We start from the raw sequence: 26200 nt of genomic DNA on the forward strand, positions 1-26200 counted from the left end.
ACACACACACACACACACACACACACACACACACACACACACACACAAGAGAGAGAAAACAGAGCAATGCATCCCATAAGAGCACTAGCCCATTTGGTGAGTAGCTCAACATAAGCCGTGCTTCCTGGTCAACAGGGTTGGGAGGATTCTGCATAGGGCGCCCCCACTTTTGGTGGCCCACAATTCACTTCAGAATACTGAACAAGGTACTAAAGAAACTTATTTAACTTTGCTTAACCTGATACTTTTCAAGCTTTTTGATCCATGGAGCTTTTAATTTCACCCACAGTTTTCTAAGGAACTGGTATTCTGTGAACAGACCCAGGGAAACGCTGCTGTAAGAGGCCTGTCCGGTAGCTTCAGGGTTTCATGGAGGCCTGCTGGGCTGTCCACTGTGTATTCATTTGCCCCTTCCTCTCTGGTTATCTGACTTATAACCACAGAGATGCTTTCAAGGGCATTTATCAGAAGTAAAGCAGCCTGTTTTCCCTCACTCACACACACACACACACACACACACGCACGCACAGCAGTTGCTTTCAGGAGCTATAATCATCTCTGGGTGGGCTGCTGGCACAGCCATCCCCCGCTGCACTGGGATTCTGTCCTCTGTTGCTATCTTTTCTGCAGGTCATTTTTTGGCCAGTCCTGTCCCCACTTCTAACAACTCCCACCATTGACAGTTACAGTCTCTTTCCTGTCCTTTCCCTGTATTTTCTTGCTTCCTCTTTCATGCACCTAAACCTGTGTGAAAAAGCAGGCTTTTCAAGGAAAAAAGCCACTAAATTGCAGTCTTTTTCTTTTGCAGTGCACACTCATGGCCAATGACCTTTCATCTTCAAGGCTTGAGCTGAGATGCTTCTTTGTTGTCCAAGATTTTTGGCCACTGCCAAGTCCAGAGGAGTCCCATAGCTCCATATGCCATAAATCTCATGGACTCCAAGTCTTATCAGTGCTTGTAGACTGCTGAGCCTGGATTTTGACATTGACCCCAAAGGAAAAGTGTGGCTAATGGTGTGTATAAATCCAGCATAAAACGTGATGTACAACCAGAACTACTTTCTATGAGGCATATGCTGGAAGGACAATTCTTTGATTTTTGACTCAGTTCTTAGATGTAAAGCTTATAAATCATGACTGTGTAATAAAATGAAGAGAATTTTGCTCACTATTATGTGTAAAGAGAGTTATTTTGTTACCTGCTGGTTCATTTGTTTTTTCATTTATTCAACAAATACGTACTTGTGACTTTGATGTGCCAGAGCTGGTCCAGGTCCTGGGGTACAGCAGTAAACAACACAGACAGGACTCTGATGTCCTGCCCTCTTCTGCTTAAGTGGCGACAGGCATGTATTAGTCAGGGTTCTCCAGGGAAACACAACAAACAGGATTTGTTTGTTTATTTATGTATTTATGGCAAGGAATTGGCTGTGATTATGGAGACTGGCAAGTCCCAAGATCTGCAGTCAGTTGGCTGGAGACCCAGGAGAGCCAATGGTATAAGTTCCAGTCCAAGTCTGAAGGCTGGCAGGCTGGAGATCCAGGAAAAGCCAATGATCTTTCAATTCGAGTCCAAAGGCAGGGGAAAAATAAAACAAAACAAACAAACAAACAAACAAAAACACCCAATGTCCCAGCTCAAAGGCTGTCAGTAAAAATTATCTCTTACTTAAGAGAGGGTCAGACTTTTGTTCTATCCAGACCTCCAACTGATTGGATGAGGCACTCCAACTGATTAGGAAGTGCTATCTACTTTACTCAGTCTACTAATTTAAATGTTAATCACATCCAAAAACACCCAGAATAATACTCATCCAAATATCTGGACATCCCAGGGCCCAGTCAAGTCGACACATAAAATTAACCATCACAGGGGGAGAGCCAGAGAAATAATTACAATAAATAATTAAATTTTTTTTTTTTTTTTTGAGACGGAGTCTCGCTCTGTCGCCCAGGCTGGAGTGCAGTGGCCGGATCTCAGCTCACTGCAAGCTCCGCCTCCCGGGTTTACACCATTCTGCTGCCTCAGCCTCCCGAGTAGCTGGGACTACAGGCGCCCGCCACCTCGCCCGGCTAGATTTTTTGTATTTTTTAGTAGAGACGGGGTTTCACCCTGTTAGCCAGGATGGTCTTGATCTCCTGACCTCGTGATCCGCCTGTCTCGGCCTCCCAAAGTGCTGGGATTACAGGCTTGAGCCACTGCGCCCGGCCAATAATTAAATTATATAGCATGTTAACTGTTAAAAACCATGGAGGGAAAAAGGTAGAACCTAGTGAGGAGGATCAGAAATACATATGGGGGGGTGGGTTCCCATTTAAAATAGGATGGCCAGTGCAGGTCTCATTGAGAAGGTGACATTTGAATAAATATCTGGAAGTGGCATTAGCCATGTAGACATCTGCAGGAAGGGCTCCCCAGAGAGAAGAAACAGCCACTACAAAGATCACAAGGTAGGAACGTGCCTCCAGTGTTTAAAGAGCAAGCAGAACCCATGTAGCGGGAATGGAGCGACTGAGGGAGAAAAGGCCAGGGTTTGAAGTCAGAGAGAAAATGACAGGGTGTTGGAGCACCAATCATGGGAGCTGCTGAAAGGATTTTGGCTTTTATCCTGAATGAAGCGGAGATCATCATGGAGTTTTGAGTGGAGGAATAACGTGATGTGGTTTTCTTTTCTAAGGATTGCTCTGGCTGCTGTATTGAGAATAGATTATTGGAGGGTAAACACAGAACTAGGGACATCGTACCCGAGACTACCGCAATAATTCCGACAAGAGATTAAGGTTGCTCAGGCCAGAGTGAATGTAGTGGAGATTGTGAAAAGTAGATTTCAGACCAGATGTGGTGTACCAAAGCAAATGAGGAGTCAGGAATGACTCCTTGGTCTCTGACCCAAACAACTAGAAGGATGGAGTCGCCATCAACTGAGATGGGGAAAAGGCAGAAGGAGCAGGCTGTAGCAGAAAGACCAGAAGCTCCGATTTAGACATAGTGTTTTGGCTGTCCTCAAACAGGAGTTCCCAGGGGCCACAACTGATCTGTAATATCTGCAGTGCAGTGCAGCTGCGATGGGCTGGCTTTTTTTTTTTTTTTTTGCCCCCTCAGCTCAGTTCCTTTCTGGTCTCCACTGCTCAGTGTGCCTTTGCTTGGGAGCATCTTCTCACATTTTCAATCCAGTACACATGATTCATAAATGTGCTATATGTTCCTGTATTCAGTACAATTCAGTTCCAATTCAGAACAACACAACGTATACATGCTCTGTTCCTCACCTACAAGAATGGCGCTTCTGGCCCTCAATCAACCAGGAGTGAGCTCTGTATTGTTTCTCTCCTGGGGTTGACTTGTGCTGAGTCATTCACTCTGGCCAGCAGCAAAAGTCTGTGAGACAGCCAGCCTCGATTATGGGTACGGTCTGTGGTTGGCAGTAAAATTATTTTTGTTTAATTTCCCAGGTCAATTACTTATTATATCCTAAAACTTGTTGGCCTGTAGAGAGAAACAACCTTTAGCCTTAGTTTCATCTCTACCATACTTTAACAAATTGAGGTGAGAGAGAGGTGCATTATTTAAAATGGCTTATTTGGGTTATGTGAGTGTATGCTGGTGGTCTAGCTTGCATTTTTATACTAAACACAGTGTCATGTAACAGGAATGGATGAACAAAGGAATGAATACACAAACTAACACTGAAGTGACAAATAAAAATCTGGGTAGCAGAAATAAAATGTACCTCTCTAAAGATGGTAAGAGTTTATCTTGTTTTGATACAAATTTTTTATTCATGTGAATAAAATGATCAGATATTGCCTTTTATGTCCTCCTCTGTTTTCCTTCATAAACGTTTTTTTTCTGCCTGATGTCCACTAACTCTGATCTCATGTTTTCTTGTTCCTTTTATCTGTTATAATATTTATTGAGCACCTACTAGGTGCCAGGCATAGTCCTAGGGACTTGAGATACATAAATGGGGAAAACGGGTCTTTCCTTTGGGGTTTACAAGCAGTAAACAGACAGTAAACAACAGACACGTTAAAGATATAGTACATGAAAAAAAGGAGTGAAGCAGTACGAAGGGGTCAGAGGAGCAGGGGAGATTTTATTAATGTAAAAGGCTTATGTGAAAATATTTAACTGACTACAATATTTGACTGAACATTTGGTTGATGCTGTTTGATCCAGCCAGCCTGTCACATGCTAGCAGCTGATCAGAATGGAGTATGGAACATCAATGAGGAGAAATCAGGAAGTGGACAGGGATAAAAGCTGCTTTTCCCCCCAACTGGGTGACTTGAATTCAGCCACGCATAGGCTAAAGTTCACTTGCAATTCCAGCCACTTTGGATGCCAGCACATAGTCCAGAATAATATGCCTTCTGCTGATGGGCAGCACAGAATAAAGCCTGCCAGCTGCAGTTCCATGTACCTGCTGGACCCTCTGGTGCCTCACCAATCCTGTTTTTCTCTTTCAGTTACCTTCCCTCAGTTCTGCTTCTTCTGACTTCCAGCTCATAGACATACTTGTGTCTTGGTGTGTTTTTTTGGTGACCCCAAAATACAAAGTTAAAACCAAACTACACACACCCCGCCACTAGCAAACATCACAATAAGTTGGGAAATTTATATAGAGAAAAAAATAGACAACCATTTCCCATTGTTGATTATAGAAGATTTCTCTGAATTTCTAAAAGATGTACCTTTCCAGCATCACACACGGGTACCGCAAAGTACAAAACAGTTCTTGCGAAGACCAGTAAGGTCAAACCCTTTCCTTCCTCCTGGCACATTAAGTACTCCTTCCAGAATAAACACAGGGACAAGGCTGGGGCCAAGAGCAGCTGAGCTGGATAGACAATGGGATTTATTTGGTCCTCATCAGCAGGTCATGCTAGGAAGCCCATAGAAATCTGTGAGAGTCCTGTGGGATGACTATCATCTGAAGATCAGTTTGTGGGGAGGGAAGAAATGAAAATTTACTGATTGCTTACTATAAATCAGGCACTGTACTTTGTATTCTATATATTATGTAAACATCATAAAACTTTGGTGGAAACATTAGCATTATTATCCCTGTTTTATGAGTGAGGGAACAAGATCAAGAAATACTTAGTAACTTGCCCAAGATCATCTGGCTAGAACTGAGATTTGGACCCAGATATGTCTGGCTCCCACAGCTAATACTCAGGCAAAATAGAAAAAGCATTGGCTTCAGAACAGGAAACATCTGGGTTTAAACCGTATCGTTCACACCAGTCTGAGCCCCGGTATTCTTCCTATGTCATCTGTAAGGTTCTGATGATGATTACATAATACAATATGTGTACCATGTCTGACACGTAATAGAGGCCTAAAAATGACAGCTGCTATTATTGTAATTATTCAAGCAATTTTACTGTCCTCAAATACTGAAGAAAAAGCATATCATGGATAGCTGGACAAAATGGAATAATTATTGCTGAGTTAAACACTGTAGTTGATGAAGCAGCTGAGAACATGGTGTCCACGACATGCGGTAAGAAGGATATGCTTACAATGCAGGCCCTTTTGAACGGGGTGGAAACTTAGGTCATCTCTTTTTGAGAATCTCAGGCAATTTACTTACGTGACCCTGGGACATACTGGAAAAGGTGGAGAACAGATGGGGCACCCTGACAATCTCTGGGGCATTGGGGGACAGTCTTTGGGAAAGGCTGTTCAAGTTCAATGCAAGGGTGCTAGAAGAACCCCAGGATCAGAAACTCCCATTTCTGGGGCATGAAGTTAACGACACTGAGTTTCTACCAGCTCAAAGCGGAAGAAGAGTGAAAAGAGACACAGATTTCTTTTAGTAGCACATGTCCTCTTGTTTACCCAGTGGAGCTATGGGCACAGCCTGAAGTTTACTTGCATGGGAAACAGACATGTCAGCAGGAGGGTTGAGTTACAGCTGACATTCAGCCAAAGGGCACAAGGGCAGCTTCACCAGCTGTTAAGGCACCACGATCCTTTGTAGTGGTTGGCAAACAGCCACTTTCCAAGCCCTTTGGGTACCCCCTGTTACCCTGGCTGCCCCCGTCTCTCTTCCAGGACTCCTCAAAGTCCCCACACTCCAGCAACCTCCAGGAGGCCTCCAGGATCCTTCTCCAAGGCTCTCATTCTGTTTGTTCTGATTGGATCCATGCAGAATCTTAGGACTACAACCAAAAACTCATGGGCAGGACCTCTGCCAGCAAAGGAGTCCTGTCGACATGGCAGGAACACCTAGCTTTGTGACTTATACCCCACCCAACTCAATACTCCATTTTAAAATTGCAAGTGTTTTATAATCCTCTTTTCTGCCTGAAAGAAATTCACAGATAATATAAACTACATGTACACATCACTTTAAGAAATCCATATCAGGAAGGGGAACATCACACACTGGGGCCTGTTGTGAGGTGGGGGGAGTGGGGAGGGATAGCATTAGGAGATATACGTAATGTAAATGACGAGTTAATGGGTGCAGCACACCAACATGGCACATGTATACATATGTAACAAACCTGCACGTTGTGTACGTGTACCCTAGAACTTAAAGAATAATAAAAAAAGGCCGGGCGTGGTGGCTCAAGCCTGTAATCCCAGCACTTTGGGAGGCCGAGACAGGCGGATCACGAGGTCAGGAGATCGAGACCATCCTGGCTAACACAGTGAAACCCCATCTCTACTAAAAAATACAAAAAACTAGCCGGGCGAGGTGGCGGGTGCCTGTAGTCCCAGCTACTCGGGAGGCTGAGGCAGGAGAATGGCGTAAGCCCGGGAGGCGGAGCTTGCAGTGAGCTGAGATCCGGCCACTGCACTCCAGCCTGGGCGACAGAGTGAGACTCCATCTCAAAAAAAAAAAAAAAAAAAAAGAGAAAGAATAAAAAAAAAAATAAGATTAAAAAAAGAAGGAAATCCGAAACCTTAGTTCTCTTTCCCATCTTGCAAGATGGCAGGTGAAAAAGTTGAGAAGCCAGATACTAAAGAGAAGAAACCCGAAGCCAAGAAGGCTCATGCTGGTGGCAAGGTGAAAAAGGGTAACCTCAAGGCTAAGAAGCCCAAGAAGGGGAAGCCCCATTGCAGCCGCAACCCTGTCCTTGTCAGAGGAATTGGCAGGTATTCCCGATCTGCCATGTATTCCAGAAAGGCCATGTACAAGAGGAAGTACTCAGCCGCTAAATCCAAGGTTGAAAAGAAAAAGGAGAAGGTTCTTGCAACTCTTACAAAACCAGTTGGTGGTGACAAGAACGGCGGTACCCGGGTGGTTAAACTTCGCAAAATGCCCAGATATTACCCTACTGAAGATGTGCCTCGAAAGCTGTTGAGCCACGGCAAAAAACCCTTCAGTCAGCACGTGAGAAAACTGCGAGCCAGCATTACCCCCGGGACCATTCTGATCATCCTCACTGGACGCCACAGGGGCAAGAGGGTGGTTTTCTTGAAGCAGCTGGCTAGTGGCTTGTTACTTGTGACTGGACGTCTGGTCCTCAATCGAGTTCCTCTACGAAGAACGCACCAGAAATTTGTCATTGCCACCTCAACCAAAATCGATATCAGCAATGTCAAAATCCCAAAACATCTTACTGATGCTTACTTCAAGAAGAAGAAGTTGCGGAAGCCCAGACACCAGGAAGGTGAGATCTTCGACACAGAGAAAGAGAAATACGAGATTACAGAGCAGCGCAAGATTGATCAGAAAGCTGTGGACTCACAAATTCTACCAAAAATCAAAGCTGTTCCTCAGCTCCAGGGCTACCTGCGATCTGTTTTTGCCCTGACGAATGGAATTTATCCTCACAAATTGGTGTTCTAAATGTCTTAAAAACCTCATTAAATAGCTAACTACAAACAAAAAAAAAAAAAAAAAAAAGAAGGAAATCCATATGGTATCTAATTGTAAAATAAAGGAGAAATAAAAGGAAAGCAATTTCAAGACGTAAATGTTTGGCCACAACGCCACCAGGAAGATATGATGTAGTCTCAAAGTTGCAACTGCACATAGAATCCTGCAGAAAGGGACAGCCACAGATGTGGACTCATACAGGTGAGTGATTTAGCAACCCAAATACAAGAAGTCTTTTGGAGATATCTGCAGATGCCATTTTCTGACATGGCAAATAACATATGGCAAATTTCAGAACAAAACATAGTGTCATCTTCCCTCAATTTGCACTGCAGCTGCATTCCAGGGTAATTTAGGATATATATAAAATTACCATGCATATTAATATAGCATATGGAATGAAATTAGCTTCTGAGCTCAGATGATCAAAAATGTTTTTCACCTACATGCATATGTCATGGGTGAGAGTCAACTAGGAGGAGGGATGATGTATTGTGTTGTGTGTTGCTGAGCTTCTGGCGTCTGTGGCCCCTGCTCACCAAATGCCAAGAGAAACCTCCTGCATCTGACAACCCAAAAAGACGCTCACGCACTTCCAAAATGCCCTTTTGGAGGACGTTAGCACCCCTGTGGAGAACTCAAGATCTGGCTAAATGGCACAACTATCATGATGGACCTAGTAGATTACAAACTCCAGCAGGGAAGATCTGTTTTGCTCACTACAGTTTTCCCAGCTCCAGACCAGGATCTGGCAAATAGAATCTCAACTAGTGTTTGTTAAATGAGAGAATGGATGCAAAACCCCAGCTAGTAAGGGGCAAGGCAACACATTTCGAGAAGCGAATCCAACAGGCAAGCAGAGAGCGCATGGAAGAGTGTAGTAGCAACTGAACCTTCCCCGTGATGGTAGCTGACACTGGGTAATGCCAACTGTGGGACATTCAGTCATTTGACACCCTTTGGGGCACCATGTGGGACTCTGAGGACTTAACACTGTTGCTTGTTGGAAACTGTACTGAATGGTAGTTACTGTTCTGAGTTTTTGTTTTTTCTTTTGGTTTGTTTTTTGAGACAGAGTCTTGCTCTGTTGCACAGGCTGGAGTGCAGTGGCACAATCTCGGCTCACTGCAGCCTCCACCTACCTGCCTCAGCCTCCCGAGTAGCTGAGATTACAGGTGCGTGCCACCACACCCAGCTAATTTTTGTATTTTTAGTAGAGACGGGGTTTCACCACGTTGACCAGGCTGGTCTTGAACTCCTGACCTCGTGATGTGCCCGCCTCAGCCTCCCAAAGTGCTGGGATTACAGGCGTGAGTCACCGCACCCGGCCTGATTTTCTTGAAAGGCAGTTTCTCTTGTGGCTCATGGTGGCCATCAATTTTATTGATTTTGGGAGGAAAGTTAGTTTGCAGACTTTCTGGTGGAAGTATTTTCCTGTGTTTGGAGGAGTGGGCCAAAGGCAAAACTGCCAGTGGTAGGATGTCCTGCCAGCACAGACCCCTTAGCACAGTGGAGTTTCCACACAGCATGGGCATCAGAGTCAGTCTTGGATTTTAGTCTTGACTCTGCCCCTTAATAACTGAGAGAATAATATCTACCTCATGGAACAGATAAGAAGCAGCAGGTGCACCATGTTCATGAATCCCTTAGATGTCCAGAGGGTATAATTCAAGGCCAAGTGTGCTAACTCGGCGTGCGAACTGTGATGACAACAGAACTAACACAAACTGCGGCTCTATAAGGAGATGCTCTGATGTGATTGAAACTATGGCTTCCACAAAGATAGATGCTAATTATCTTAGTGACTTTGTAATTCAGTATTATTACCCTCATTTTTCAGCAGAGGACACTGAGGTTTAGGCCGATTTAACATTTATCTCTGAGCTGAATGTGGGCTTGTGATATGAATGGGTTTTTTAAAAAACGAGATATGAAATTCACTGAAGAATTACAATAAATGACTAAGTTTATCTCAATGACCATATTCCTGGCCCTGAGCTATTCAAAGATGAATGAGATGGTCACATGAACAAACGGTTACAGCGGGGCTGTGGGACCGAGCCATCGAGGGCTTGGGAGGCCACTAGTCTGACTGTGGCTGGCACCAGGACAATCCAGAGGGGAGGTGTTTGCTTATTACTTTACGGATAAGAAGAAATCTGAAGGGAAAGGTTGAGAGAACGGCAGACAAAAATACCAAAAAGAGCACAAAGCCGGGCTATCCTCAGGAAAGAACAAACTTTCCTGAATGGCATGGAATAACAATCAGGTCGGATATGGTGGCTCATGCCTGTAATCCCAGCTCTTTGGGAGGCCAAGGTGGGAGGATCACTTGAGTCCAGAAGTTCAAGACCAGCCAGGACAGTATAGTGAGACTACATCTCTACAAAAATAAAAATAAAACTAACTGGGCATCCCTGCTACTTGAGGGGCTGAGGCGGGAGGATCACTTGAGCCCAGGAGTTTGAGATCAGACTGGGCAACAAAGCAAGACTCTGTCTCTACAAAACAAACAAACAAACAAACACACAAACAAACAAAACTAGCTAGGCATAGTGGTACACACCTGTAGTCCCAGCTACTAGGGAGGCTGAGGTGGGAGGATCACTTGAGCCCAGGAGTTTGAGGCTATAGTGAGCCATGATGGAACCACTGCACTCCAGCCTAGATAACAGTGTAAGACCCTGTCTCAAAACAAAACAAAACAGAAACTGGGTCAGGTGCGGTGGCTCACACCTGAAATCCCAGCACTTTGGGAGGCCAGGTGGGCGGATCACCTGAGGCCAGAAGCTTGAGACCAGGCTGGCCAACATGGTGAAACCCTCGACTCTACCAAAAATACAAAAATTAGCTGGGCGTGGTGGCGGGTGCCTGTAATACCAGCTACTCAGGAGGCCGAGGCAGGAAAATCGCTTGAACCCAGGAGGCGGAGGTTGCAGTGAGCCGAGTTGGTGCCACTACACTCCAGCCCCGGTGACAAGAGCAAAACTCCATCTCAGAAACAAACAAAAACAAACAAAAAGACAAACCAACCCACCGGGGGGCATTCTGGGTGATGAGGCTGCTGAGCCAGACAGGCATTTGCTCTTGCGGAGCTCTGGGAGGATTTAACGCAGAGCAGTGGCCTAGTTGGAAGTTTAGAATAACCGACCTGTCAGGGAGGAAAGAGTCAGAGGCAGGGGCAGGGGGACAGCACCAAGTCAGAGCAGACACCAGTCGGGAGTGTTTCTCAGGGTCTTGATAAGGGACTGGGGAAGTCCACAGCAAGGCAGATGGGAGAAGGACACGGCTCTGAAAGGCAGGTAAGGGACAGGGCTTCCAGCAGGCACGAGGATGGCTTCTTTTCTTCAGTATCTTCAGCACCTGGCACATAGTACGGGCTCAGCAATTAAGTGCTGAGTTAATGAATGAGGTGAGGAAGACACGTGATGGCAGTGGGGGACACAGAGGATGATTCTGAGTTTCTTGCTTGGAGGTTGCTATTTAAAACTGCAACTGCCTCCTGCCAATGCAATCAAGGAGAACCGCGGGGCTCCATGAGCAGAAAAGACACAGCTGAGTCCTCCGCAGCGGCTTGGCCTGGAAGCCGGGGAGACCATGACAGTGTGCTGCACGAGCACTTCCAGATATCCTGGCATGTCCACAGGACACGGAATGAGGGTTCCAGAACATCTTACTGGATCCTAAGCGGAAGGGTGACTTCAGTTTGCCTTTGGGTTATAGTAACAGAGTGGGTAAGAGAAAACATGTTTACATCCCTAGCCTTTAAACATCTCATTGATGGTATTTTGAGGCTGATTTCTAAAGAATAATCTCGGTCATCTTATGATATCCTGGCCATGCTTAAACACTGTCAGTTATTTATTTATTTATTTATTTGAGACAGGGTCTTGCTCAGTCACCCAGTCTGGAGTGCAGTGGTGTGATCTCGGCTTACTGCAGCCTGGACCTCCTGGGTTCAAGTGGTCCTCCTACCTCAGTCCTGAGTAGCCGGGACTACAGGTGCACGCCACCATGCTGGGCTAATTTTTTTGTATTTTTAGTAGAGACAGAGTTTTGTTGTGTTGCCCAGGCTGGTCTTGAATTCCTGGGCTCAAACTATCCACCCGCCTTAGCCTCCCAGTGCTGGGATTACAGGCATGAGCCACCACACCTGACACACTGTCAGTTATTTATCTAAGTTTTTCCCCTGAGAAAATTTACTTGAGCTTAAATTATCAACTGTCACAACTTCCTTGAATTCTACTTCCCAAGATTTTGCAGAGTTTTTCTATCTCATTGGTTTGTTTAATGTATTTTCTTGAGAGACTGGGTCTTGCTATGTTGCCCAGGCCGGCCTCAAACTCCTAGGCTCAAGGGATCCTCCCACCTCAGCCTCCCAGATAGCTGGGACTACAGGTGCATGACACCATGCCTGGCTTATTTTACTGGTTTTTGGAACATTGTTTGGCCACAAATATATTATAGGTGATTGCTGTGTATGAGGGACTTTAGGCTTTCAGAATTGGTACATTCAATGTTCACTGCTTCACCCTTTGAGAGTTATAGTGCTATGGATTTTGGGAACACAAACAGGATGTCCTTCTTCCATTCTGTCCCTCCCCTCCTCATCCTCAGAAGCCTCTGCACTAAGTGATGGCTTGACAGAGCCTGCCGTGGAGATGTAGTTTGAGGGCTACTTCTATAGAAGGTTCTTACGCATTTCTGGTTCCTAACAATGAAGGAAAAGAGTATTTGAAGCAGGACAGCAGGACACCAAGCCTGGGAAGACCTGGCTAGCGTTTAGATTTCCATTTGAAAATGCATATACTTTTCGGAAGAGTGTGACCTTGTCAATAATTACTAACCCCTGTAGGTATCAATTAATCCTTTTCCGGGGTCAGTGGAAATCAGCCCAGAGTAATAAACGGACTGATAAGAAAGGAAGATGAGTGGGTGGGAGGTGGGAGTTCGCATGGCAGGAAAGGGTGAGGGTGAGTCCAAAATCACCATTCCTGTCATTTCCCAGCTAGCCCTAGACCTGATTCTCACTGGTTACCAAGCCTGGGAAAGCTGGGTGGCACCGGTAACCAGAGGCTGGTGCCCCAGGTTGGAAGAAGCCCAGTTGATCACTGCAGGTTCTTGGCAAGTTCTGTAAGTGAACATCTGTAGGCTTTGATCTCTCCATGTGTACGTGGCATATAACATTACTACCCACGCGCTCTAGCATAACATTGTGAAAATTAACTAACAGGTGATAAGAGAATTTTGAGATCCTTTAATTAAAAGGTCCCTCATAAATATTCACATAAAATGCCATCAGTACTGTTTATAACAGGACTGAGAAAAAAACCCCTCAGGACTAGGAATCCAGTTATTCCACTATTTCTATTTGCCATTCTACTTATCTCAAATTCTCTCCCTGCTGAGCGACCCAGCATCACAAAACAAATACTGTCCTTTCTACTCTCTTGTTGCAAGTAAAGAAATAGAACAATAGTGTTTGAGTTTTGCATTTTGGAATCACTTCAGAGAATCTTCATATTCTACCTATAAAGAACGATTTTCAAAGACAGTGAAATAAAATCATCTTTGGTGAAGAACAGTTTGTGGCCAGAGAAGCAACAGGACGAGGATCCTGAGACAATAACACAATGCATCTTCATCCGTAAAAGAAACGGCTCCAGGTGTCCAAGGCAGCTGCCGAACAGTCTCAAAACCACTTTCTCCACTGGGTTTTCTTACTCAAGACAATTCTACCTAAGACAAATCTGCCACTGTCACATTTCCTGGTCAGCCACCTATGTGTTGCTTGCATGGACCTGGCTCCATAAAAACACTACCCCCAGACTTGACTGACAGAGCACACATGCTCAGCCCCAAATGTATTCCATTTGAGTTTTCAATTTGTAAACCACCCAGGAAACATGTTAGATAGAGATGAAAAGTGAGGTGTTTACAAACTGGCAATGAAATATGATATTTATCCTGTCAGCTGAAATGAGCCTGACAGATGTATTTTTTTGTTAAAATTAAAATTGTGAGCCATATCACATTACCCTCATGATGCCGCCAGATGCACAGCGTATGTCTGACAAAGAGGCACCCCTGTGGTCATTTGAGCCAGGCTGCGGGTTCCAACAATGCATGACACAGGAGCTTGTAACAAGGCCTTGCCTGAGAAGGGGGAGCCCCACCCAAGCATCGAATACACCGACGCAGACTCGCGAAACTGCTATAGAAATGATTCTTTTCTTTCTTTCTCTGCCCACAACATCTTCGCTATCAGGAAAGAGCTCTGGAAAGGAAATGAATGGAGCCCACCATCTTTGATTTCGATCTGCCAAAAAAATAGAGTCCATGCGTCTTTGATTTTGGTCTAAAAAAAAAAAAATGGAGTCAGTGGTCTTTCCTTTTGGTCTGCAAAAATAGTTCTCATCTCAGGCTGGCAGACCAAGGACATAAGCTTGGGAGTGAAGCAGTCGCCACTCTGCTCTCCGGGACTCTTCTCACTGGACTCACACAACTCCAAGCAGAAGTGACCAGAAACAGACAAGAAGCACACAGGAGAGAACCAGTGGGGCTATTTCTAGGGCAAGCTCCTCGGGGTTTTTTCAGGGTGCTCGTGTGCAGAGTTCATGAGCGCTTCTTCTCACTGAACAGTGGGCTGGTGGCTCCTGGTGTGAAAACACCCCTGTCAGCCATGCCGGGGAAAGGAATCTCTCAGCAGCCTTGATGGCTGGGCTTCTGGAAGGCTTTGTGGCGCAGTGGTGGAGCTGGGCATGTGAGAATTCTCTATCAAGGGGCCCTGGGGCTCCATGAGGGTTTGCATTCCCGTCTTTCATACCTTTCCTTTAGGAACCAGTACTTGGTTCTTTCTCAGAGGGGCCTAAGCCCCGCCTTATCCCATTGTAAGAATGAATCCCAGTCCAACTGTGTCCTTTGACGTCACCTTGTCTGCACCCTGAGGAGTTGGTCTAATCTGGGTATGTCTCCCTGGAATGTGGCTAAATGCACACCAATGTCACTCCTTCACTTTTATGTGAGTTCTACGTGTGCATGTGAAGTCTCAGGAAGTCACTGAGATTTTCATACGACTGTCCACAAAAATTAGACAGGAAAACAATGGAGGAAAAAAAGAATTCAAGAAAATTGCTGAATGCTATCGATGTACCCTGCACTCTTGGGAAGGAGTTTTACAGATGATAATCCCTCCTTGGATTGTTATCTGTAAGAGTCTAGGAAATAAGAAAACAAGACACAACACATACAGTATGACAGGCTTCATAAACAATAAAGAAATCGAATAAATGAAATCCCACCAATTGGCAGCCTGACTCTTACGAAAAAACACTTCTGCAACTTAAAAGGGCAAATGGGCCTGAACTTTCCACCTGAGCAGGTCTGAATGGGCTCATGATGAAAGCTTCCAAAGAGAGACAGAGAAGAAGCAGTTACTGGTACAGAGGAATATGTGATAGCATAAGCCAGGACAAGCTAGAACAACTGGCCCAAATGACGCCTGCATTACACATACAATGCCTGACAAATCTAGTGTTACGGGCTGAGCGGTGTCCCCCCACTAATTGATATGATGATGTCCTAATCCTAAGTACTTCAGAATGTGACCGTATTTGGAAACAGGGTTGTTGTAGATGTAATTGGTTAAGATGAGGTCGTACTACAGTAGGGAGGCCCCTAGTCCTGTACGCCTAGGTGTCCCTATGGAAAGGGGAAATGTAGACACAGAGACAGACACACAGGGAGAAACTATGCGAACATAAAGACGAAGTATGATGCATTTATAAGCCAAGAAACACCAGATTGCCAGCAACCCACAAGAAGCCAGGAGGGAGTCCCAGAAGATTCTTCCCCTGGGCCATCTGAGGGAGTGTGGCCTTGCCCATGCCTTGACTTTTTTTTTTTTTTGAGTCTCGCTCTGTCACCAGGCTGGAGTGCAGTGGCACGATCTCGGCTCACTGCAACTTCCACCTCCCAGGTTCAAGTGATTCTCTTGCCTCAGCCTCCCGAATAGCTGGGACTACAGGCGCACGCCACCATGCCTGGCTAATTTTTTGTATTTTTGGTAGAGATGGGGTTTCACTGTGTTAGCCAGGATGGTCTCGATCTCCTGACCTCGCGATCCGCCTGCCTTGGCCTCCCAAAGTGCTGGGATTACAGGCGTGAGCCACCGTGCCTGGCCTACGCCTTGACTTCTAACCTCCAGAACTATGAAAGAATACACTTCTGTTGTTTAAGCCACTAACTTTGTGTTATTTTGTTCCAGCAGCCCTAGCTGATGAATACACCTACAAAACAGAATAAGGAAGCTCAAGCTTTGAAGGACAGAAAGGAAAGGATTGTGATGAGTATAAAATTAGGAACAGCGATAACAGAAAATTTATTGAATGGAAATAGAGTTTTGGTACGAACATCACGAGAATCCAGAGACAGCCACTCACTCAGTGGTGGGTGACTTCCCATGCCCGAACTCCCCTCCATATGCATGTCTGTCACCTTAAAGAAATAGAAAGCCCGAGGCAAAGAGCTTTAAAGTGATCACAGGGAAAGAGAGCTGGCATTTAATGACATGGAATAGTAATTAGATTTCTCTCCTTATACTTTGGAGGAGGAGAGGACGGGGTGGAGAAGCTATGACAAGGTCAAGAGAAGGCACTTGCCCAGGGTCATTTTGCTCTTTGAAAGCGGAGGAGGAGATTTTCAGACTTAGAAAAATTGACCAATTAAAAATATGAACAGTGTATCACAAAGAAACATATCCATTTTGCCACGGTAAACAAAACTAGACAGAGACTTATAAGGACATATGTGAGAAACAAATGAATCAGAATGTTATGCAAGGATTAATAGAATATAATGGAAATGGTTATTAAATTAGCAGATATATTCTTGGAACTATCAGGTATTAGCAGAATCTCAAAAAGGATCTCAGGTAATAACTACAAATAATGAACAGCTGAAGAGGAACAAAAGATTCTTTTTGTTTCCTAGAAAAGAATCCAAGTTTACTTAGTTAATTGAAATAAATAGAAGCAGTTAAAATGGTTTTTCTGGAATATATTATTGTTAAAATGTTAACATCAGACTACTTAAGGTTATCCTTTGGCCAAGTTCAGAAAGAAATAAGGAGTTTAAAATCTGCCATAAAAACCACAGAAATGAAAAGAGAAAGCAAGAACTACTACAATAAAGATACATTTACTTGGGCTTCAGGACAAATAACATATCAAAAAGCACGTGTGAACAGCCTAAACTTGCTTATTAAAAATAATTAAAAAGTAATTGACTGGATTAAAAAATAAAAGTCAACAATCTTGTTTAAAAAATATACATATTTACGCTGGGTGCAGTGGCTCACGCCTGTAATCCCAGCACTTTGGGAAGCCGAGGTCACCTGAGGTCAGGAGTTCAAGACCAGCCTGGCCAACATGGTGAAACCCTGTCTCTACTAAAAAAAAAAAAAAAAAAAAAAAGCAAACAAAATCAGCCAGGTGTGGTGGCAGGCACCCGTAATCCCAGGTACTCGGGTGGGAGGCGAATCACTTGAAATCAGGAGGCGGAGGTTGCAGTGAGCCGAGATCACGCCACTGCACTCCAGCCTGGGCAAAAAGAGCAAACTCTGTCTCCAAAAAAAAAAAAAAAAAAAAAAACATATTTAGCACCAAGTCATCTTGGCATATGGGGTGGGGGAGAATGGACTGAGACTGAATCTGTTTGTGTGAATACCAGAGCAAAGACACTCCAGGCGCTTCCATTTGTCAGGCGCAGTTTCTCATGCATGAGTCCTGCTTCTCTTGCAAGTCCCAGTTCAAGGGGCCCCTTCCTCGTGACCTCTTCTCCAACTCCCCAATCCCTATGCAGCGTTCAGGACTGCTACCTAGGGCTCCCCACCAGCTCAGTACTTATTACAATGCCCTTATTACAATATACCATGTTTCAGTTTATCTTTTGCCCTCGTTAGCCTTTGAGCTTTTAGAGAAGGCAGTTCTTGGTGTCTCCAAGCCCAGCTGATCAAATTATGGAATACACTACATCTGTTAAAATGAAAACTATACAGATTAGGAAGAGAAGGATGGACATTTTGGGCCTTGCATGAACAAAGACATATTACACATGTTCGTAGCACTCGGGTTGTCCAACGTGACTGCGATAATGGACCTGCTGCGGAGAAGTTTCGGAGGAGAGGAATCAGAGGCTGGAGTAAGTTGCAAAGGGCCTTGAATGTCATCCTCTGCAGTCTGGACTAGATTGCACAGGCAATGGATTATGGCAGGATTCCCGATTCAATTTGTTTTCTGCTTGTTTACTTTGTTTTGTAGCAACAGTTATGATGATAAGAACGGAAGACAGACTGCAGGAGGGGAAGCTTCGAGGCAGAGACTGGTTGAAGAGGCCATACTGCAGTGTCTGTCAGAGACTGGTGGGACGGTTTTTCTTCTTTGTCTTTTCTTCATTTCAAAGATTTTTAAAAAGCAAACTTGTAATACCCTTATATTAAAAAAATTAAAAAGCAGGTGATCTTTTTCTCTTCTCTCTTTCTTTCTTCTACCCCCTCCTTTTTTCCCTCCATCTTTCCTTCCTCCTTCCCTTCCTTCATTTTTACTTCTGTCCTCCCTTCTCCTCTTCTTCCCTCTCATCCTCCCTTCCTTCCCAAATTAGCACAAATGGGAATGAAGTTTTCACATCCCATAGATTCCCCTGGTTAGGGCATTGTCAGGACTCAGAGATCGGCTGGATGTGAGAGGTGAAGGGAAGGAGGAGTCACAAGGACTTAGGAGTTCTAGTTCACGAGACAGGGTGGCTTGAGGTTCCATCAACTGGGAGAAAGAAGGAGGAGGGAACCCAGCATTTGGGGGAGGTGTGTGTGGTGCAGACGCACTGCATCTGAGCTCCTGGAGGACACCCAGGCCCAGGGCCGTGGAGCAAGAGCCTTCAGCTGGAGACGTACAGTGGGCACCAGGAGCAGATGAGTGACGCACCCCACCATAGGAATGGATGAAACTGACAGGGGAGAGACCAGGTTTGAGAAAGTCCTCTTCTGATGACATAGAATGAATCTTAAAGGAATACGTACAGCTAAGGGATAGTGGGAGGAAGAGAAATCAGAGAAATAAATGAAGTAAAACAGACAGAAAGCATAGTTTTATTACCCAAGAGAAGGAAAAACTTTGAGGAGGGTGATGGTCAGAGGTAAAAATTCTTCAGGGAGGCTGAATGGAATGAGGACAATCAGAAAGCGAACAGGGCACTGGGAAAGTCTTTTTTTGTCAAATGATAAGGAGGAAAGACAGAGGACAGGAGATTAAAAAGTGACAGGGAAGTGAGGACATGAGATCAGGGAGGACAGAGTGTTCCTAAGAAGGCTGGCAGTAAAGAGGAGGACAGAGACATTTTAGGCAGTGAAGGAAGTTGTTTGTGTTTTGTTTGGTTTGTTTATTTTAAATAGAGAACACTGATTTGGTTTGCAGACTAAACAGAAGGATCCAGCAGGGAGAGAAAGAAAGAAATGATTGATTAGATAAAGTTCTAAGGAAGGTAGGAGGTCACATCAACAACACGAAAAGGGATACTTATAATGTTATCAGATTAAAAAAGTATTCTGAATAAAAAGTAATTGAGAGGCTCAGTGCGGTGGCTCATGCCTGTAATCTCAGCACTTTGGGAGGCTGAGGCGGGTGGATTGCTTAAACTCAGGAGTTTGAGACCAGCCTGGCCAACATAGCGAGACCCTGTCTCTATAAAAAATTAAAAAAAAAAAAAAAAAGTCAGGTGTAGTGGTGCAAGTCTGTGGTCCCAGCTACTCGAGAGGCTGAGGTGGGAAGATCACTTGAGCCTGGGAGATGGTGGTTGCAGTGAGCTAAGATCACGATACTGCACTCCAGCCTGGGTAACAGAGCAAGACCTTGTCTCAAGAGAAAAAAGCAATTGAAGGGTCTCTATAGGATTGCAATAGATACAGCCTATCTAAAAGAGTAAAGTTTATGCCCCAAGCAACATAAAATTTTATACATTATACATAATTATTATTAATGATATACAATATATTTATATATATTATATATATATCATATATATGAAATGTGGAAAAATGCAAGAAATAAAATTAGTAATAAAGTTAAAACTCTGTTTAGGGCCGGGCGCGGTGGCTCACGCCTGTAATCCCAGCACTTTGGGAGGCCAAGACGGGCGGACCATGAGGTCAGGAGATCGAGACCATTCTGGCTAACACGGTGAAACCCTGCCTCTACTAAAAATACAAAAAATTAGCAGGGCGTGGTGGCGGGCACCTGTAGTCCCAGCTATTCGGGAGGCTGAGGCAGGAGAATGGCGTGAACCCAGGAGGCAGAGCTTACGGTGAGCTGAGATCACACCACTGCACTCCAGCCTGGGCGATGAGCGAGACTCCATCTCAAAAAAAAAAAAAAAGGCCGGGCGCGGTGGCTCAAGCCTGTAATCCCAGCACTTTGGGAGGCCGAGACGGGCGGATCACGAGGTCAGGAGTTCGAGACCATCCTGGCTAACACGGTGAAACCCCGTCTCTACTAAAAAATACAAAAAGCTAGCTGGGCGAGGTGGCTGGCGCCTGTAGTCCCAGCTACTTGGGAGGCTGAGGCAGGAGAGGAGAATGGCGTAAACCCGGGAGGCGGAGCTTGCAGTGAGCTGAGATCCAGCCACTGCACTCCAGCCTGGGCGACAGAGCGAGACTCTGTCTCAAAAAAAAAAAAAAATAATAAAAATAAAAAAAATAAAAAAATAATAAAAAAACAACAACTCTGTTTAGGACATACCGGAAGAACAACTAAACAAAGAACAGAAACAAAGTTAAAAATTGTTATCATTAAGAAAAAACTAACAGTTACATGAAACAACCTAAATGACAGGATTACATTTAAATCACAGTTTCTTTTCAAGAAAAATAGATCTTTTCCCAAAATTTATCACAAAGATCTATGCTATTCCTTATCTACATGGGAACAATATTTTTTTCATAAGCAATCCATAGGTCAGGAGATAATTATGGGGAGGTCTTAATGATGATCTTGTTAAGCATGAATCTCCTCTGTGCATCCCCTAAGTACGGGGAGAAAACCCTCTTCCAGACTCCTTGAGTTTCTCTTACTGTAAAAAGTAATTAGGGTTGACTTTCCACAAACAGAAAGACAAGAGGAGGTTTTCAGAGACTCATTTTATAAGTGACTTTGGGAAAAGATCTTAATCATGTAAAATCTCTGGGGTCTGGCTGGGTTTGGATGGTTTATTCATTTTGTCTCTTGTTGAGCACTCGTTATGAACGCTGGTCACAGAGCTGGGCATTCCCCGTCAGAAGTACTGAATAGTCATATATATTCTATTCTATCAGCTTCTCCCTGGTACTTACTGGCAGTCATTTCAGTGATTATTCACTACCTAAGTCAGCACTTAAACTGATATGGAGACTGGGAAAATCTAAGAGCATCGAGAGTCAATGTAAGGGAAACAACTGAGTTTAGGGTAACCTGACTCGAAATAAAGGTACAAAAATAAATCAAGGAAATGAAAGCGGCCGGATGACATGCTGTAACAGTGCAGGCAGCCCTACATCTCACAGTTCCATTCCTTCATTACTGCCTTGTTACTGATTAACAGCTACACTTCAGCTTCCCTGCCTTGGAGGCTGCAAAAGATGGAGAAAGAAAGAAGAAAACAAGGCCGGGCGTGGTGGCTCACGCCTGTAATCCCAGCACTTTGGGAGGCCGAAGCGGGCAGATCATGAGGTCAGGAAATCGAGACCAGCCTAATCAACATGGTGAAACCCCGTCTCTATTAAAAATACAAAATATTAGCCGGGCGTGGCCACACACCTGTAGTCCCAGCTACTCAGGAGGTTGAGGCAGAAAAATCGCTTGAACCCAGGAGGCAGAGGTTGCAGTGAGCCGAGATTGCGCCACTGCACTCCGGCCTGGGCAACAGAGCGAGACTCTGTCTCAATAAAAAAAAAAAAAGAAAGAAAAGAAGGAAGAAAATAAGACCAAAGTGGTTCAAAGTGGTTCAGAGAAGTATTGTGGGAAAAAGTTCTAAGTGCATAGCCACGTGTTCAGCTCAGCTCACGACTCCCTCCCTCACTTCTAACTGACAAGCCACAGGGACAGGATTATCTTTCTCTACCCTCTCTCCTCACATACTTCCCGTTGTTCTTGTCTGTCTCTTTTTCCCATTTAAGCCTTGGGAGATGGAAGAACAAAGAAAAGTTCAATGAGAAAACGAGTGCCAAGGGAGCCCTCCCGAGTGCACTCCTGGGTACAGCCTCAGAATGCTGTGATTCTTTGGTTACTACTTTTGAAAAAGATAATCCAATCTCAAGCGTGGTATTAGAGAATTATAGAATGATTTTGAACATATCTGTCCAGGCCAGAGAAATGCTGTCAAGAGAGGAAAAGACAAGAGTTCTCACTTAATCACAAAAAATATTTTTAAAATGTGGGTGGTCCAGTGCTTTTCTATGAAAAGACATTTCAAATTCTAAAGAGTCAAATAAAAGTATTATTGATGATTATTTACTATGACCATCCATCATCAGCTTCAGATAGGTAAGTTATTATATATACTTTTTTATGAGCTGTATTGCAGTTAGAATTCATTAGCATCTCTTATAATCAACATGAACAGTATATTTTAACCGCTTTACAGGATGTGGAGCCACATTTTCCCATTTTAAATAATTAGAAAGGTTTTAGTTGTATCGTGGTTTGTATGATGTATAGTTTGTCCTGTCTGTGCTTAATTTGCTGTCAAGCTGGTAAAATACGAAGCTTCAAATTACAACCCTGCTCCTATGGGAAATATAATCCAATTATGACTATCCAAGAGGAATCCTGTACACATTCAACTATAGGATATTCAGCCAAAGAAAATGATGGGACTCCTGTTGTTCAAGTCATTTAAATCCAATTTGTGGGATGTGTTGGTCATTATTCTATATAGAGAGTCCATCTGCACAGAGACAGGATAAAGCCTGAAGTTCTTCTGTGCTGCAGTTTCTGTAGTTCAAGCTGCATAATTACAATCGTCGGAGGACTGACATTGGACATTCACAACCATTTCATTGCCTCAAGAAAGTACCATTTTTCACAATTTACATGAAAACTCTGCACAGGGAAGAATCCATCTAATTGGAACATTTTTCAGCAGCATTTAAATATCAGGCCAGCTGGATCTCCACAGCCCATGTGAATTTAATCAGCACATTCTTCCCAGAACCTATATTCTATAATCATTGAAGGCTTGAGCGACATCTGTCACCCAAATCTGGTTGCCGTCATTCCTCTTCGTTAGCGCCACACATCTAGAAATGAACCATTCCGTGGTCCCCTCAAAGGCATTCATTTAGCAAAAGGGGGTGTAAGAGAAACAAACCTTTGAAATGAAATGCCTCACCAACACTGTCTCGCTTGTTCTTCTCTAATCTTCCCATTTCCCACAAGGAATACTCTTTCAAGGCTGATTCAGGACTTACATGTTACCAGTTATGCTGTCAACCGATAACGAAGTCCTTACCAAACACACCTCCAAATATGAAGTTCCTTTTCAGTAAAAGATAACAGCATCACCAAATAACAATGTCCCTCCTTCACTCGGTTCCCTTCCCTGCACCACTGTGATCCATGAACCTAGCTTTGCATTCTTTTTTTCTTTTTTTTTTTTGAGACGGAGTCTTGCTCTTTTGCCCAGGCTGGAGTGCAGTGGCATGATCTCAGCTCACTGCAACTTCAGCCTCCCAGGTTCAACCTACTCTCCTGCCTCAGCCTCCTGAGTTGCTGGGATTACAGACGCACGTCACCACACCCAGTTAATTTTTGTATTTTTAGTAGAGACGAAGTTTGACCATGTTGGCCAGGCTGGTCTCGAACTCCTGACCTTGTGATCTGCCTGCCTCGGACTCCCAAAGTGCTGGGATTACAGGTGTGAGCCACCGCGCCTGGCCGAACATAGCTTTTATTCCTCAAACAAAACAAGCGACTCGGAACCCAAGCCTCTCTTCTCGTCAAACTTGGCATCTAATAAAAAATATTGTGAAGACCACAATATGTCAGAAAAGCAAAGAGACATCAACCCTAAAGACCCCTGAGGCTCTGCAAATCTTGTTGAGGGGATGGAAAATATGCACAAAAAATAACAGTAGAAGCGTTTCTAAAACAACACAGTTATTTCAGAAGTTACTTGTGGTTTGACAGAGACTACTACATAGGTGCTGAGGAAGTTCAAATAACATCACCTCGACCTTATTTTCCAAAGTATGTTCTCACACAAATGAAATAATAGATGTAGATGTGCTAAGTGCCCTGACTGCTATAGAGTAGGCATGCAATAAATGCTTAGTGGAAGAAAAGCCTGAAAAATAAATTAATGGAGTTGAGGAAATTAAAGAGGGCTGCAGTATGTAAGATGAACAAGACCTGACAAAGATCTGAAGCAACTACTTACAGGCAAATTTATCTAACAAACGATTCCAGATATGGAAACACTAGTTCTCAAAGCAGTGGATGCACCAAAACCTGACAAGACCTTTTTTTTTTCCCTGATTAGTTTATGGGGAAAAAAATCATCAAACAGGAAGGACATTTTCGAGGTGTTTGCCACTATAAACTTAAGTATGAAGCTGCACTAGGGGAAGGAATTTTAGGGATTTGGAGAATAGAACAACAACAACAACAACAACAAAATTGTGTTTTTTTCCTCTTTCTCGATTAGTTTGAAAAATGTCTTTCCTCTTAAATAAACAGACATCAGCTAATGAGGGGAGGGGCTGAAAAATGGAAAATGGTAAACTTTGGTCTTTATTATTCTGCCAATGCTGACTAGCTTGTTCAAAATTTTATGTTTTAAAATCTCTGGACGGCACAGTGTATTTGAATTAGCTTGGTGTACCGTAGTTTGTCTTCTCCTAAAGATAATTATATAAAATTTATTTAGATTATTTGTAGTTTTAGTACTTATGGAAGTGTCTGCATTTTCAGTTAAGAGCTAAACATACAAATTAAAAGTACTGCACAGTGAAGCTTCAATCGAGCCCTCACTGGTTGGGGCACATAAACACTAATATCAAATGATGGTTCTGTCATGTGATCCACCCCCCAGCACATACAAATATAGAACACGACCATAAAAAGTAACGAACCATGCCCTCTGCTAAGTAACTTATGACAGCAGATCCAGACTGGAATGCCAGCTGGAATGACCTTCTCCTTGCCTTCAATTTTCGCATATACAGCTTTGTACAGATGATAGAAGCTATGTCCAGCAAAGAGGATCTAAGTGAAGGCTGCTGAAACAATGAACAAGTAGCAAATCCAAATAAAAGGTCAAAATAGGTTTGGCTTTTAAAAAGATTTTGTTGAATGACACGGTGACCTCTTTCTCAATTACTTTTTGATTCAGGTCATGAGAGAAAAACTTACAACGCTTACAACTTTTTATATCAGATTGATGGTGGCTAAGCAAGCAAATATTTAACCTCACAGTGGAAAATGATATATCATTGATATTTTATTAAAAACACAAAGTGATCTCAGTATTTAACTAAAATGGAGAATAAAAAATTCCCTAGTCAAATATTAGTACATACACAGTTTTATCGTTTAGGTAGCATTTGCCATCAAGGCAGTCTGGAATTCTAATGAACTTAGTATGGAACAGTTGATCAAACAAAGGATATTATCCTTCTTTATTAACCTTTACCCCTGATAATCTCCCGAATCCCCAGGCTGTGATAACCACCTCACTTCCTTTGGGCAGCCATTCATTATCTAATTCATGTCTTATACAAAGAGAGATGAGCTAATGTGCCTTATCAGATTAAAAAAAAAAAGGTCACCATGAGTGATGTTCCAACAGGACAGGATCTTAGCAAATCCCTTCTGCCTCCACAGTCCTGGGCTTCTAAATACCTATAAAGCTACCAACTCATAGTCACAGCTCACAGGCTCACCCACAGCTTTATGTTGCTAAAGCAAACAGTCTGGGCAGAAGAATGACAGAATTACTCTCTTTTCTGATTACCTCCCTCTCTGCATCCTGATAAACTAATGATTAGCTTTCCTGTTGGGATTCAGCCCTGACTGGGTAGCTTCAGGCTGTCAACTCAAGCAGACCCTGATGATATCACACAAACCCCGGCCTCACCTTCCTTCCCTGGTGTTTTATTGTGTGTTAACCAGCATCTACATCCAGCACGGGCAGCAGCCCTCACCCGCTAGCCACCATGTAATGACCAAGGTAATTCTCTTCATTGGAAGGCCCCTAGGAAAAGGAAAAAGTCTTCTTTTTGCCTCACCTCTCCACCTTCTGCTACTCAGAAAGTTGCTGTTTACATAAAAGCAATC

General features: G+C 43.8%; 1 protein-coding gene and 1 pseudogene across 6 annotated transcripts in view; one reads left to right on the forward strand and one right to left on the reverse strand.

Moving 5' to 3' along the window:
* Positions 1-26200, reverse strand: part of CAP2 (cyclase associated actin cytoskeleton regulatory protein 2) — a 164795-nt gene that overhangs the window by 60486 nt on the left and 78109 nt on the right. The gene's annotated exons all lie outside the window — the stretch shown is intronic.
* On the forward strand, positions 6935-7828 carry LOC111541130 (annotated as a pseudogene). The gene has a single exon (XR_002731199.2). The product of XR_002731199.2 is annotated as a 60S ribosomal protein L6 pseudogene (transcript).

Source organism: Piliocolobus tephrosceles, chromosome 5, assembly GCF_002776525.5.
Source record: "Piliocolobus tephrosceles isolate RC106 chromosome 5, ASM277652v3, whole genome shotgun sequence".
Lineage (NCBI taxonomy): Eukaryota > Metazoa > Chordata > Mammalia > Primates > Cercopithecidae > Piliocolobus > Piliocolobus tephrosceles.